The sequence below is a fragment of the Chenopodium album genome, chromosome 8 (assembly GCF_948465745.1).
Source record: "Chenopodium album chromosome 8, dcCheAlbu1.1, whole genome shotgun sequence".
Lineage (NCBI taxonomy): Eukaryota > Viridiplantae > Streptophyta > Magnoliopsida > Caryophyllales > Amaranthaceae > Chenopodium > Chenopodium album.
Window position 1 is genome coordinate 8,537,547 of NC_137841.1, and position 17,048 is coordinate 8,554,594.

General features: G+C 37.7%; 1 non-coding gene across 1 annotated transcript; it reads right to left on the minus strand.

Moving 5' to 3' along the window:
- Positions 1 to 6,810: 6,810 nt before the first annotated feature.
- LOC145557240 (small nucleolar RNA R71) lies at positions 6,811 to 6,917 on the minus strand. The gene has a single exon (XR_014092286.1). It is a non-coding gene; the product is annotated as a small nucleolar RNA R71 (small nucleolar RNA).
- Positions 6,918 to 17,048: the final 10,131 nt, after the last annotated feature.

Below are 17,048 nucleotides of genomic sequence, written 5' to 3' on the forward strand. Positions count from 1 at the left end.
ATAAGATATCATTTGTTTACAGATGATATGTATCATTAATTGTATAGGATTGATGATATTTTTAATATCATTTTTTTTATTATTCTTACTAAAAACAGTGAGGAGGGAACTTTTTTTTTTTTTTTGGTGAGAGTGCTATAACGAAACCAATAGTAAGATGTTCCCTTTGTTGCACTGTTTTTATATTACAAGGGAATTTCCGAAATGAGACCCTATGGTAACCTCGCATAAACTACCCATGGAAAGTTGGGGAAGTAATAAAAGGTCTGAACCAGATTCACCAGTTGAGGTTGAGGGAAGAAGTAAACGACCAGCGGCATTAAGCAAACAAAAATGAAGGCTAAACAATCCCCTTCTTCCTCTACAAGTGCAAGTCTTAACTCTTTAAACACAACTCTTGAATGTATCAGTGAAAAGAGGAATGAATTGGGAGAACGGATGCTTGAGGCAATGAAGGAACGAGGTGAAGAAAGAAAAAACAAAGGGAGGAGGCCACAAAGTTTCGTATGTTGGAAATGTTGATGCAAAAACAAGATCATGATGAAATTGAAGCATAAATGTACTTGAAGCAAAGAGACGAGTTTAGTACTAAGTTTTTGCTTTGAATAATAAGTAGTAATTGCAATTATAATTACCAATGTCATTGTTAAGGCTAGTATTGTCATTTTTATTCATTTAATGTCATAGTTTTTTAGTTATTGTTAGTTTATTGCTCTAACTATCAATAGTAGATAAAAATTCGTTTTTATTATGTATTATCAATGTTAGAAGTTGTTAGTGTAATTGTTAGTTAATTATTGTCAGTATATTGTAAGCTATTTAGTTATAACTAATATTATATTTAACAAAACTGTAATGTTTTTAATTATGTGTCATTCATTTATAAACACTTTTATTCAATATAATTAATTGTCCAACAATATAGTAAATTTTTAAATAACATCATATGCAATGATATTCTATCCTATCTTCTACAATAATCTTACATTATGACATATCTATCTCCAACCTTATCTTTTTACTACTAGCCTTATCTTCAAATTTGATCTACCAACACATTGTCTATAAATTGTATTTATTCATATACGTAGCATCTCAAACCCACAACAACCTTTATTCAATTTTTTTTTAACCAATTATCATAATTGCAATATGAACATTGATTCAAATTCATCAAGTTCAAGTGATGATCTATATGATTACATGATGATGGATTTTATTGAGGAAAGTAGTGGAAGACGCATTAAGACACGTTGTTCAACAAAATGAACATCACCATCCAAGAAAGAAGAGGACAACTGTTTCAAGGGATCGTGAAGCAGCTCATGATCGTTTGGTTGCAGACTACTTCAGTGATCAACCAATATACAGTGAAAATAATTTTCGACGTAGGTTTCGCATGCAAAGACCTCTTTTTCTTCGCATTGTGAACTCATTAAGTGCAGGTTTTCGCTATTTTCAACAACATCCAGATGCAACGATGCGAATGGGTGCTTCAGCTATTCAAAAATGCACAGCAACAATAAGGATGTTAGCCTATGGTTGTGTAACTGATCAAGTTGACGAGTATATTAAACTTGGTACAACAACATCTAGAGAATGTCTTACACAATTTGTTGATGGAGTGATTACACATTTTTCCACTGACTACCTTCGTAAACCAACACCTGAAGATGTCCTACGTCTTTTGAGAGAAGGGGAGGAAAGAGGTTTTCCTAGCATGTTGGGGAGTATTGATTGTATGCATTGGGTATGGAAAAATTGTCCAGCGGGGTGGAAAGGTATGTACCAAGGTAGATCTAAAACAGTAACTGTGATCTTAGAAGTTATTGCTTCAAGGGAGTTATGGATTTGGCATGCTTTCTTCGGGACACCTGGATTGTGCAACGACATAAACGTACTTCAACGTTCCCTAGTTTTTGATGATATTATGAACAATCGAGCTCCACAAGTCATGTTCACTGTGAATGGAAATACTTACAATAAAGGGTATTATCTCAGCGATGAAATTTATCCAAAACGGTCCACATTTGTGGATGCCATTACTGCCCCACAAACCGCTAAGCAAAGGTTGTTTACTGAACGCCAAGATAGTGCTATAGAAAAGATGTTGAGCGTGCCTTTGGTGTGCTACAAGCTCGATTTGAAATAATTGGGAAACCGGCTTTGGCATGGAACGTTGATATGCTATGGAAAATCATGACGGCATGTATTATAAAGCACAACATGATTTTTGAAGACGAGTGTGATACTTATTTGAATTATAAAGACCCTCGTGAGTTTGCCCAAGAACAACAGGAAAATATGGTAGGAACATCAATGGGAAACTCTACGACATTCACTGTTACACCCCGGGCATTATGATCCACACAATTTTCGTAGATTGATGGATACAAGACAAGAGGTTCATGATAGAACAACTCATTTCTCATTGAAAAACGACTTGGTTGAACATTTATGGGGGAGATCCAGAAGATCGTCTGCGGATTAAATTTTTAGTGTACTATTTTATTTTAATTAGTTTCATAATGTATTTAAGGTATTTCGTTATTTTAGTACGTAATTAATGTCGAACCGTGTTATTAAAATGTGCACGTGTTTGTGTTGATCGGTTAATTACTACAAATTTTAACTTTATAAAATAAGTAATTTAAGGTTACAACTCAATTTATTTTATCAATAGTAACTAAAAAAATAATTAATTAGGCTAATTTATTTTTTAATCATAAATTATCATTGTTTCAAAATTAAATGTGTAGTTAAAAAAAAAGAAGATAATATATGGTGGGATATATAAAGTAGGAGTGAGGAAGGAAGAGAGGATCCTCTTTGATGTGTGGAAAAATAAAGAAATAAAAAGAGGAAGAGGATGGAGATAGTAGGAAATGATGTGGAAGAAAGAGAATATGATATGTTAAAAGGAGAAAAGGAGAGAGAGTAGAAGAGAGGATATAAGAGCTTGTTCTCATACATTTATTTTCAGTTCAGTTCAACCCAGTTCAGTTCAGTTCACTTCAGCTCCTAATTTCCTTCTCTTATATAATATTCAGTTCAGTTCAGTTCAGCTCAGCTCAGCTCAATTCACTTCAGTTCACTTCAGTTCAGCTGAGTTCAGTCTATGAGAACAGACCCTAAGTATCCTCTCCAATAATCGTGCTCTTAGAGCACACACATTGGGGAGGATATATCATCCTCCCTCCACTCTTTCTCCTCCAAAGTAGTATCCTCTTTGATGTAAAAATGTAAGAGAGGATACTACTTTCAAGAGGAATGCAATATATCCTTTATGGAGAGAGGATATTAAATGTTTGGAAGAGGATAAGTTAGTGGACCCAAACTCATTTTTTTAATATTTTTTGCCTTTGTGTTCACTGATCAATGAAATTTTGTAGAAAGGACAAAAACAAAGCTAGCAACTTGATGCAAGGGGCCCATTGCATGCATGCAGTAAAACTCAACAGCTATATTTTAACCAAAACCAACGGCTATATTTGTATTTGAAATCCAACATTTTGGTGACAATATTAGCAGTAATTTAAAATTTCTAAAGGTAATAAATAATAAAAATAATTTTTTGCCTCTATATAATGAACCCAAATTTAACCATATTTCATACATTTTATCCTTTTTTAATTTACCTCTCTTTTCTAATTATCATATAATCCTTCTTTTATTTTTTCTTCAATATGGATAGAAATAATCCAAACCACGTGCACAACTTAAATATTCCGTTTAATCAAAACTCCCAATATAATCCAAACAATGTCCAATTTGATCCAAATATCCTCCATAACCCTCAATTTTAAGCTGCTTTTCAATGGATTGCTAATCAACCAAGACCAATGAATCCAAATTACGCACCCCAATTTCAACAACCTGTTTCTCAAGAGACCCAATCATTTCCCATGTCTCAACATTTCAGTCAATTTAATGAGCAATCTCCCGGAGGGGTTGGTAGTAGCAATTCAACTCCAATAGAAGAATTACGAGGAGCACAACATCTAGAAGATATTGATGTTGAAGTTGTTCCCCAAGAAATTTTCACCAATGCTAAGCAGAAGAATAGTGCAACACAATATAATGTAGATGAAGATAAAGCGCTTGTATCAGCCTACATCAACGCCGGAGGTGATGTTCTTCGGAACACGAACACCAAAAAAAGCGGGTTATGTGCAGAAATTATGAAGCTCTACGAGCGTGCTAGAGAAGATAATTCTAATATTCGTCCAAGAACGATCAAATCTATACAAAATCGTTGGGACCATATCAATGAACATGTTTCAAAATGGGTAGATGTGTATGGTACTCATAAAGTGGCGGAACAAAATTTAGAGCAACTTGCTAACAAAGATTAATAAACCCCCTCCTTATTTTTCTCTTTCTATTATAATCATGGCACCAAAGAAGTGAAGTTGATAACCTCGCGGGAGAAGTGTGTTGGAAATATTTCCAACTTTAATTTTAAGTATGTGGTTTATCTCACTGATAAGTGTTTTATTTGTCCACTTATCATGGCATTTTAGACACGATTTTGTACTCTTTCCCCTACTATAATCCCTTTTTCCTAACTCCTTTTATGGCGATTTGCATCTTTTGGCTTCCCCGTTTATTTTTATGCGTGTGCTCGTGTTTGTAGGTGCAATGAGAATGTGGTTAAGTAGCATGAGTTTGAAGACTTTCTCGAGGGATCATTTACCAGGCAGGAGCGGGCGTGCACCTTTAGAGGAGCGGCCGCTCCTCATCCCAGCATCACAATCTGCCTACCCCCTGCACTATAAGGAGCGGGCGTGCACCTAAATAGGAGCGGGCGCTCCTCCCTGAACTCCTACATTCTTCCATCCACCTGCAGTAAGGAGAGGGCGCGCAAAGAGATAGGAGCGGGCGCTCCTCCTGTTCAGAAGCCCGATTTTTGACGGATTTTACAATGTAATTTTTAGGCGTATAAATATGACGCTTGACTTCAGTTTTTGGGATCGTCTTTCCCTTTAGTTTTCTTAGGCCCTTAGTTTCTCTAAACCCTCATTTATTAGTTTAGATCTTCTCAAACTCAATCATTGTAGTAGATTAATTGAAGATTGTTCTCTTGAATTCAACAATTTTTCAACCTTGAAGCATTTTAAGTAATCTCTTTCCTCTATCTCTTACTCTCTAATTTCAGTTTTTTATTTACTTTGAATTGTTAATTTCTCTCTTGATCTTGTTTAATTGTTGTTGCATGTTCAATCTACTTTATTCTCACTACTTCTCTCAACTTGTTAATTTAATGCTAGAATTATAACTTGTTGTTAGGATGTCCTTCATCATGTTTAGTGAGTAGTTAATTAGTTATGGGTTGGGTGAAGACCCAACCAAGCCATGGGTTGATTGATGTTTGTGCTTGCATGTTCATTTTGGGTTGATGATTGATTGTTAAGGGATTGGTTAATTGCATGTGTAATTGATTGGCCACTTATTGCTCATGTATTCACTTCTATGCTAGCATTGAAAGATGGAGTCTAGTTGTGAGCCCACTCTTATATGATTATGCTAAATTCCTCTTGATTATATTATGGTTCCTTGTTTGAATGATGTAGTAGTCTTAGTTGCGACAATTAGGTGAGAAATCCCAATTGTTTGTGCCTTAGTGCTTTCTTGGAACGATCGAAAGACAAACCCGAGTTAGTAGTCTACTTCTCGTTATTAAGACTTGGTTGTCTTATCTTGTTAGTTGAGTTTTGTTTAGGAATGCTTAGTGTTGTGGCTTCGAAAGAAGGCAATGTTGAGTGCCCTCTCTATCACCCAATTTGTGTTCATGCTTGCCTATTGATTTGATCCATTGGTTTGGTTGGAGTCGATCCCTATTTCCCCCTAGTGTTTGTCTCCATATTAGTTGTCTAATAAAAACCCCCAATTTATGACCAAACTAGATTGCAACCGTTTCATACTCTTGGTGTCCTTACCCATTCCCTGTGGATACGATCCTTTGCTTACCCTAAACTTGTATTAGGTTGGTTTAGGTAGAAATATTGTTTGGTTTTAGGGTGATTGTCCAACGACCGATTATTTCCTCTACCAAAATGGCGCCGTTGCCGGGGAATGGCGTTAAGCATTGAGTTACTTATGAGATATGTGAGCCTAGTTCATTTGTATAGCTTTATTTTTTTTCTTTGTTTTCTTTGACTAACCTACTAATATCCCATCTAGTCTTCTTTGTTTATGCCCAAACGCAACAATAGGACATTTCCTCTTGTGCCGTTGAACCTCGAGCTTGAAAAGGTTGTTAGGGAAAATGGAAGAGAAAATAGGGAGATAGCTAGCGGTGCTACTTCAAGTGAACCGCAAGTTGAGGTTAAGTCCGATCATTCTAGTTCTAGTGAATCTAGTGGAGGCACCATTCCATTAGAATCACCAAGGACAAATTCTTCAACTTCTCCACCTATCCGCCAATTCGACATGGCTCAACCGAACAAGACTTTGAGAGAATTTGGTGTCCCTCCTCCTTATCAAGAAGCAAGTGGGACTGCTACTCCCGCTATCGAAGCAAATAACTTTGAGATAAGTCCCGCCCTTATCACCTTGATTGAGGGTCATCAATTCTCCGGGGCCAAGCATGACGACCCCATTGCACATCTTAAGCAATTTACACGGTATTGTAGCACCGTGAAGGCTAATGGGGTGACTCCAGAGTACATCCTTCTAAGTATGTTCAAATTTTCTCTCACGGGGAGTGCAAGTGATTGGCTTGATAGGTTGCCTCCGAACTCATTGAACACATGGAATGAGGTGACTTCGGCATTCCTTGGGAGGTTCATTCCTTTTGGGAAAACGGCGGAGTTAAGGTCCAAGATTTCGAACTTTCAACAAGAGCCCGATGAGTCTCTCTATGATGCTTGGGAGAGATTCAAGAGCTACCAACAACAATGCCCTCACCATGACATGGAGAATTGGCTCTTTCTCCATGGGTTTTATAGAGGTCTTTTGAGAGCGGACCGAATACTCTTGGATGGAGCATCGGGAGGACCTATCATGAACAAGCCCCAACGGAGGCACTAAAGATCATAGAGGATGTAGTTCAAAACTATACCGATTGGATCCCCAATGAGAGAAGCACTTCCAAGAAAGGAGGAAAGTATGAGGTAAATGCTATCAACATGATCAATTCAAAATTAGATGCTTTATCTTCTAAGTTTGATCAATTGCAATCCTCTTCTCTATCCCCTTCCCCACATCAAATTTCGCATGCATCTAGTTCATTAAATGAAAACATGTCAATACAAATGATGTCTTGTGATGCTTGTGGAAGTGAAGATCATGTTACTTCGGAGTGCTATTTGTGTAATGATTCATGCTCCCCTTCCCCTTCCATGGAACAAGTAAATGCAATTAACAATGGTTAAACCAACCCTAGGTATGACCCTTATTCCAACACCTATAATGAGGGATGGAAACATCGCCCAAACTTTGGTTGGAAAGGGGGGCCAAACTCAAGGAAATGGTCAAGGTCAATATAGTGGCCAAAGGACTGTTCAAAACAATAATCAAGGAAATTATATGAACCAAGGTAGTGGTAACTATGTGTAGGGAATAATTTCAAGCCTTTAAAAATCTCACTAGCTCGAACCCCACTGTGATCATACACTAAAGTACGGTGGCGTCCAAAAGGGAAGAAGATAGAGCAAAAGAGTCGCCAACAAGTTTTTTAGGAACTTGTAAATCGTTCACGAGGTGAAGGTTACACGCCTTAACAATCCAAGAGATCGTCAACTCCATAAGGTCTAGAACCAAATAAGGGTTCGGGGATGAAGGTACAAATCCAACCTAAAAGAGATTGAACCTGCCCTAATAATAGGCCTCTACTTTATTCTGATCGTATTCATGTGCGCTTTTTAATTAACATGCAATCAATAGGATTAACCCTAAACCTGTTTATCTATGTTGGTTGAATATTAATGCACAAATAAATCTATTATTGGTGATCACTTGAATTATAATCGTATTAACCCTAACAAGATTATTAAATATCTTATTAAGCGTGATTACAAGTACAAAATTCCCTTTAACATGCGTAAAAGGTGATCAAGCAATAAAAAATAAAATATAATCAAGCAACATAATAATAAATAATCAATATCATGAATAATAAAATTATAATCATAATCATGTTCATGTTAATATTAAAGCATAATAATAGCAAGACCCTAGGCATGATACTAACAAGATTAATAACAAATCCTAGCATGTCACTAAGCAATAAAAATAAAATCTTTAACCCTAACATGATATTAACAATCATAAATATTAGGAAGAACATAGGAAGCATCATAACAATCATATTTAATATTAAAGTTACCCTAGACATGATACTAGGAATATCATAATAACAATATAAACATGATTTCTACATCATAACATCAATTAAAACCATTAAAGCACTTACTTTGATGTCTCGTACCTCTTTTTCTAATAACAAAATACACACGTTAGTAACTTCAAGGAAAATAATAATCAAATAATTAAATTAAATAATTGAAAGAGAGATTTGAGACCAAACCCTCAGAAATTAAAACCTTTCACGTCTAGGGCAAAGGCAACTTCGAATATGGCTAGGTGTTTCTAGATCTTGTGAATGCGGAATTTTGTATGAAAAAAACAAAGTAAGAAAGAATTGAATGTTTTAAGAGAGATGAATGATTTAGAGAATGCTAAAGAATTAATGATTGTTGATGAAAACTTGTGAATTGGTGAATGAGGAGAATTGGTGAATGAAAACGGTGTTTTTAATACGATATTTATAGAGAAAATCAGCCAAAAAAGATAAATTAACAAAACAGAGTCTGACGCATTAAAAACAGAACTGGCGCCAACCCTGGCTAGCTGGCGCCAGGCACCAACACTAGCGCCAGGCGCCAGGCCTGGTTCCAAGCGCCAAGGCCCGGGGTTAGGCGCCAAGCCTGATACCAACGCGTTTTCGAAAATCCGATAAGTTTACCTTACTGAAGGATAAAATAATATAATTTCCTCGAAAATGCTATTTGATTTTGATTAAAACTCTGAAAAGTCAACAAAAGTCAATTTATCAATGCTAATTGAATTAGGAATGAAAAGAACCTTCTAGAAGAATCTAGAAGACTAAAACCATTCCTAATTGCATTAGGAATGATAAATCATATTAGGCCCTACCCTAGATCATCGGGCCGTACATAAAGCTTAAACCGGGCCCAGTTTAGTAAATTGGCCATAATTTCCTCAATATTCATCGGAATTGGGCTTATAATATATCGTTGGAAAGGTCTTTGTAAGCCCCATACAACTACGCCATTATTGGACCCATATCATGGACCAACCAAACTGGATTGGCTGTTTTCTTAAAATAAATTTTTCAAAAAAAGAGAGAAGAGAAAAGAAATAAAAACTATCCGCAACACTAGACTTTCCACACTTTCGTTTCATTCGATTATGATTCGACGTGAAAGGTACTCATCACTGGGTTTGGTTTTGGGGAGACACAAATGGGTAAGTAGTGGTGTAGTTGGATGGGGCTTGCAAAGACCTTTCCAACGATATATTATAAGCCCAATTCCGATGAATATTGAGGAAGTTATGGCCAATTTACTAAACTGGGCCTGGTTTGAGTTTTAAGTACGGCCCAATGATCTAGGGGAGGGCCTAATATGATTTATCATTCCTAATGTAATTAGGAATGGTTTTAGTCTTTTAGAACATTCTAGAAGGTTCTTATCATTCTTAATTCAATTAGGACTCTTCAGAGTTTTAATCAGATCAAATAGCATTTTCGACTGAAATTATATTATTTTATCTTCCAGTACGGTAAAATTATCAGATTTTCGAAAACGCGTTGAATTCCGAATTAGCGTCCAACCCCAGGCCTTGGCGCCTGGAACCAGGATTGGCGCCAGACGCCAGCATTGGCGCCTGGCGCTAGCCACTGGTCCTGGCGCCAATGAGCCAGGGCTGGCGCCAATGTGTTTTTGTGGTCTTCAGACTCTGTTTTGATAAATTATCTTTTTTGGATGATTTTCTCTATAAATATCGTATCAAAAACTCCATTTTCAATCATCAACAAGCATCAACAATCATCAATTACCATTCATGAATTCTCTTCATCTACAATCAATTCATATCTTTTCAATAACATTAATTCTTTAGCATACTTTCATCTTTCTTTCTTCTTTGCTTTTTTAATACAAAATTCCGCATTCACAAGATCTAGAAACACCTAGCCATATTCGAAGTTGCCTTCGCCCTAGACGTGAAAGGTTTTAATTTCTGAGGGTTTGGTCCCAAATCTCTATTTCAATTATTTAATTTAATTGTTTTGATTGTTATTTTTCCTTGAAGTTACTAACGTGTGTATTTTGTTATTAGAAAGAGGTACAAGGCATCCAAGTAAGTACTTTAAGGGATTTTATTGATTAATTGATATTATGATGTAGATATCATGTTTAGATTGTTATTATAATTCCTAATGTTATGTTAGGGCGTTTTGATCTTCCTAGTATCATGTCTAGGGTAACTCTAATATCAAGTATGATTAAAAGTATGATGTCTTTTATTTTCTTCCTAATATTTATGATTGTTAGTATCATGTTAGGGTTAAAGATTTGATTTTTATTGCTTAGTGACATGCTAGGGTTTGTTATTAATCTTGTTAGTATCATGCCTAGGATCTTGCTATGCTTTAACATGATTATGATTATTATGATTATGATTGATATTATTATTATAATAATTATTATTCATGATATTATTTATTTATTATGTTGCTTGATATGTATCATATTTTATTTATTTATTGCTTGATCACCTTTATTGCATGTTTAAAGGGAATTGGTACTTGCAATCACGCTTAATAAGATAATTAATAATCTTGTTTAGGGTTAATTGTGATTATATTTCAAGTGATCGCCAATAATAGTTTATATGTGCATTAATATTCAACCAACATAGATAAACAGGTTTAAGGTTAATCCTATTGATTGTATGTTAGTCAGAAAGCGCACATGAATACGAGCAGAATAAAGTAGAGGCCTATTATTAGGGCAGGTTCAATCTCTTTTAGGTTGGATTTGTACCATCATCCCCGAATCCTTATTTGGTTCATGACCTTATGGAGTTGACGATCTCTTGGATCGTTAAGGGGTGTAACCTTCACCTCGTGAACGGTTTACAAGTTCCTTAAAAACTTGTTGGCGACTCTTTTGCTCTATCTTCTTCCCTTTTGGACACCACCGTACTTTAGTGTATGATCACAGTGGGGTTCAAGCTAGTGGGATTTTAAAGGCTTGAAACTATTCCCCACAAGTACTCTACTGAGCGTCGCTATTTTCTGGGGACTTATGGAGCGGTCGCGTACTTAGGAGAGAGGGTCGCTAGACAGCATTCTTCTGATGTCTTCGTCGTTCCTGCTGCTCCACCACGTCATATGTTTGACGAGGCGCGGTTGTCGAGCATGTCTGAGGGAGCTGGTACCCCTTGGCAGTCCCATGTGATCCTCGGGCGGTGTTATGCTGAGGAGCTACTACCTTTGTTAGCTGCAGCCCCCGCACCGGCTGAGGATGTGAGGGTAAGATTTTCTTAGCTTTACTTTCCACTAAGTAGCCCCCAAGTAATGCTTTACTGACCTTTTTTCGTTTTATCAGGATGGTGCTACTGAGTTCGTGCCACCCCGTATGTCCATCCACTACCAGGGGATGTACGGGCCGATCGAGGAGATGATTTCTCCGGCTCCCGAGGGCGAGCGCTTCGTAGAGCGGTCGATTCCTCGCCACCAGACTAGAGTAAGCCTAGTTTTTCCAGAATTTTTGTGTTCATCCGAGAGGTAGCCTTTCTTTACTCATTATTTTTGCATTGCTGCTTCAATTTTACTTTGTTTCTAATTTAACTCTTTTTGCAGGGCCAGCCTATCGCTTCTCACACCCGCACGAGACCTGAGGGGCGGAGGGATCCAGCGAGGTCCAGCTCGAGACGTCGTCGCACTTCGTCAGGGGGTAGAGGCGGTCGCTCTGAGGCTGCTCGAGCTGATGTTGCAGAGGGCTCGGGATCTTCTTCTGATCGAGGGTGCTCACGCTGCACCGGTAGGAGAGGCTACCTCAGCTTTCAGAGGTGGTGGGATGTACGAGGTTGGCTCGTCATCGCAGCAGCCTCCGCGGCCTCAGCCTCAGGTTGATCCTGGCTGGAGTGGTCCTATATTGAGTCTTCCTCCTCCTACGGAGACTGGAGCTGAAGCTGGAGCTGGTGGAGAGGTGACTCCTCGTACGGCGCAATTTTATGACATGATGGGCCTACGTCCTCCGGCGCCGTAGTTTGTTCCTGTGTATATTTTATTTTGACTTTTTTTATAGAACTTTGCCTTTGACTCATTATTCATAGACACATTTTGTATATTTATGCTATTATGAATTTATTTACTGTTGTGTGTATGTTTGTGTGTGCAAGAAAAGTGTGACAACAATTTTGCGCAAAAATTCCGTCATTTTTTATTATTGATGGAGGGTATCCGACTCTCTCCCCCAAAAAGAAAAAATAAAAAAGGAAAAAATCGAATGAAATGTCGGGTGTTTGGAAATTAAAATAAAGTCCAAAAAGAATAATAAAAATTAAAAAAATAATAGCTATATTTAATTAATTAGGAAAAAGGATAGAAAAGGATTAAACAGAGCCATAAAGTCATTAACCGACTCGAGTTTAATATTAAAAACGCAAGTTGAGGACGCGCGGCTGATCTGGCAACTTGGCGCCAGCTGGCGCCACACTATGGCGCGTGGCGCCAGGCGCTACACTTAGTGTGTGGCGCCAAGCGCTGGCGGCTGGCGCCAATTGACGCTGATGCTGTATTTTAATCTGATTAAAATTCCTCGCATTTTCTATATAAAAATCCCCCTGCCTAGTTGATTCTTCTCATAATTCCAGCGAATAAATAATTCTCTTCTATATAAAAACAATAATTATGTCTTTAGTCACCAAGACCTTCACCCAATACACTCATGAATGGTGTCGATCTCTTAATGCGAGGGAGAGAAAAGAATTAGACTTATTTCACCTAGGGGGAATTTATGGCATCAAAGGGGTAGATCTTGACCTAGACTTCATACATACCGCTTTAGAATTTTGGAATGTTGATACTCATTGTTTCAGAATAAGGTATGATGAGATTAGCCCTTTGCCAGAGGAATTTGGTGCTATCTTAGGCTTCCCTGCGATAGACCTTATAGCAATCCCTAGAGTAGACGCATACTATTATAAGGATTTTGAGCGCTTCTTTAATTTGAAGGAAAGGGATTTATCAAAAATAGTAGATGGCAACATAGTTAATTTGAAAGAATTTGCACGCCATTATTTTGATAAACCTCTTTCTGAATCTTTTCATATATATAGAAGAAGGGCGTTCTTGTTTTGCATGCTTAACCAATTTTTTCTTAGTTGTGGTAAAAATAATGAGGGTCAACCAATTATAACCACTGTACTAGAACAAATTGAATCAGGGAGAAATCCAATGCCATTAATAGTTGGAGAGACTATGATTAGTCTAGATGAATTGAAAAGGGACCCAAAAGCGCCTCTTCGCGGCTCTCCAATTTTATTACAGGTGGAAAAATAATATTTTTAATTACCAAAATCAAAAAATATATTTTTGTATTGTAATAATAATTTATTTGCATTGCAATTTTTTTATAGATGTGGCTAATGGAGAGGCTAGGATTAATTAGCCCTCTGGACGACATTGAAAAGTATACTCCCAATTGCTTTGTGAGAAGGAAAAAGCGCATCCCTAAAATTGGGCGCCATGGGTGGAGAAAAGTCTTTGAATCACGTGATTTCACTATCAAGTGGGTCGTCCCATGGTGGAAAATAGAAAGGATGGTTTGTGTTAACAAGCAACCTTTCTGCCGTCTTCCAAGCTTGTCTCGTGTAACTTTTTATTATCCCTGCAGGGTAAAAAGACAATACGGCTTGCTTCAGAATATTCCTTCCGGAGATCTTCGTCCTCCCTTTGAGTACCCTATTTCTCAAGAAGTAGACAGATTTGATGCTTACTGGGGTGCTAGACCTTTATGTGAAGTGATTACCCAAAAGTTTCCCCCTTCTTTGCCCAGTGATGTAAAGAAGTGGTTGCTGAAGAAATCTTCGATTGATCAGGGTAGAACCGATGTGAAGAATCGTCTAGGTGACAGGGTGACTCCTGCCAAGGAACGCTTAGGTGCAAGAATTGAATTCAAAACACCTGCAATGCCTAGGAATAAAAATACTACCAAAGACAAAGGAAAAAGGAAAGCTAACACCACAAACAAAAAAGCTTGGGTGGAAAAGAAGCATGGAGTGCTAGCTGAAGGGGAGACTATCTATTCCAAAATCGAATGTAGGTCCTCTAAAGGATGCCTACTAGCTAAAGTCATGGATGAAGAGGAGGAAGCAGACAAGAATTGGAAAAGAGCTAGAAAGGAAAAGAAAGATTAAGAGCATTGCTTACCTTTAGATTTATTAGACTTAGATTGTTATTTTTATTTAAAGTTAATTTATTTCAGCTTTATTTTAAATTCCATCAATAATGTAATTTTATTTTATTAATGAAATTTCAGCTTTCAATTAAATTATTCACTTCAAATTTATTTTATTAAAGCAATGAAAATCGAAAAAAAAATTAATTTTCCAGAAATTCTTCGAGTACGGAAGTCGAAAATTTTCCGAAAAACACCGAAATTCTCCCAGAGCTTCTTTCCAGATTGGCGCCAGTTATTGGCATTTGGCGCCTGCCATTGAGGTCTGGCGCCAGGCGCCAATTCCATCGGCTGGCGCTGATGACTTCTGGCTGGCGCCAGGTTCTGTTCTACGACGCCGATAATTCGCCGATTTTCTGATGAAATTTTAATTAATTCCGGAACGCGGAGATGTCGAAAAATAAAGTGGCCTCACCCGTAAAGGGTTGCCTACGTATCCTTTCTTAAGGAATCAGGCCGAACGTAGCTCTCTTGAGTATCCTACTCAAGTAATTATGGGTAGTATTTCTTAAGTTGGTCAAGATTTGTCATGTTTGAGAATTCATTGCCATCCATATCAGTTAGTTTTACTGCACCACCTGATAGGATTGTCTTGACAATGTAGGGTCCAGACCAATTAGGTCTAAATTTTCCCCTTGGGTCTAAAACATTTTTCCTTAGTGCTTTTAATACCAAATCTCGTACTTTGATATTTCTTGTCTTGACCTTCTTGTTAAAATGTCTAGCCATACGAGTTTGGTAACACTGAGTGTGATGTAGAGCTTCTAGTTGTTTTTCGTCGAGTAGAATCAATTCTTCATATCTTGCCCCAGTCCATTCAACTTCATTGAGTTTACTCTCTAGCGCAATGCGTAGAGATGGTATTTCTAATTCGACAGGTTGTACGGCATCCATTCCATATACCAAGGAAAATGGCGTATTTCCTGTTGATGTACAGATTGACGTGCGATAACCCCACAATGCGAAGTGAAGCTTGTCAGGCCAATCCTTATAATTTTCCGTCATTTTCTCGATGATAGTCTTTAGATTTTTATTAGCTGCCTCAACTGCTCCGTTTGCTTGAGGTCTATAAGGGGAAGAATGATGGTGTTGAATGCCATATTTTTGTAGCAATTCTTCACATTCGGCTTGAAAGTGAGTTCCATTGTCACTTATCATTTCATGTGGGACTCCATATCGACAAATAATATTTCTTTCGATAAAGAGTGCTACATGTTTTGCAGTGAGTTTAGCGTACGATTGCGCTTCCACCCACTTTGTAAAGTAATCATTTGCTACTAGAATAAATTCGTGGCCTCCTGTTCCTGGGGGAGTGATTTTGCCAATGATGTCAATTCCCCATGTAGAGAATGGCCATGGCGATGTGTAGGTGTAGAGCAAAGATGGAGGGACATGTTGTAAATTGGCATAAATTTGGCACTTAGGGCATCTTTTTACGTATTGATGGCAATCCCTATTCATTGTAGTCCAATAATATCCTTCTCGCATTATTTTCTGGACTAACATTTTGCCGTTTACATGAGTGCCACAAATTCCTTCGTGAACTATTATCATTACTCTTTGTGCATCCATCTTTCCTACACATAAGAGAGCTCGACCTTTAGGTAACCTTTTATGTAGCTCGTTGTCTATGAGTACATATTGAGAAGACAAAAGTCTTAATGCTCGCTTTGCTCTTTTGTCAGCATGAGGAGGGTATTCTCCATTGGTGACATAATTGAGTATGTCAGTGTACCATGGTTCTTCTTCTTCTTCTTCTTGGACTAAGTCGTCGTCTTCTATAGCCTGGATGTATGCTGGTTTGTGCCTTTTTTCGATAGTTAGAGGCATTTGCTCGATTTCCGTGGGAATCCTAACCATTGAGGCTAATCTTGCCAAGGCATCAGCAAATTGGTTTTCCTCTCTAGGTAGATATGTGTATTCTACCTTCTCTAACTGATCGGTAAGAGTTTCCAGATAGGTTTGGTAAGGGGCTAAGATTTCGCTCCTTACTTTCCACCTTTTAGATATCTGATTGATGATCAAAGAAGAGTCTCCGAATATCCTTAATTTCTTTACTCCCAATGCCAAAGTTGTTTCAAGGCCTACCACGCATGCTTCATATTCAGCAGCATTGTTGGTAACGTCGAAATCAAGCTTTATGGAGATTGGAACGTGTTCTTCTTTAGGTGATACTAGTAGTACTCCAACGCCACATCCCTTTTGGTTTGAGGCTCCGTCGAAATACAAGGTCCAAGTATCATCTTCAGTGACCATTAAGTCTTCATCTGGAAATTCATTGTCTTGTATTGGCGTCGAGTCTTCTATTGGAAAGTCTGCTAGAAAGTCTGACACCACGGATCCTTTAATAGCTTTTTGTGGCATAAACCTTACATCAAACTGAGCTAGATTGACTATCCATCTTGAAATGCGTCCATTGAGTGTAGATTTCTCGAATAGGTACTTGAGTGGGTCTAATCGGGAGACTACGAAAACGGTATGCACCAACATGTAATGTCTGAACTTAGTTGTGGCCCACACCAAGGCGAGGCACAATTTCTCGAGCGATGTATA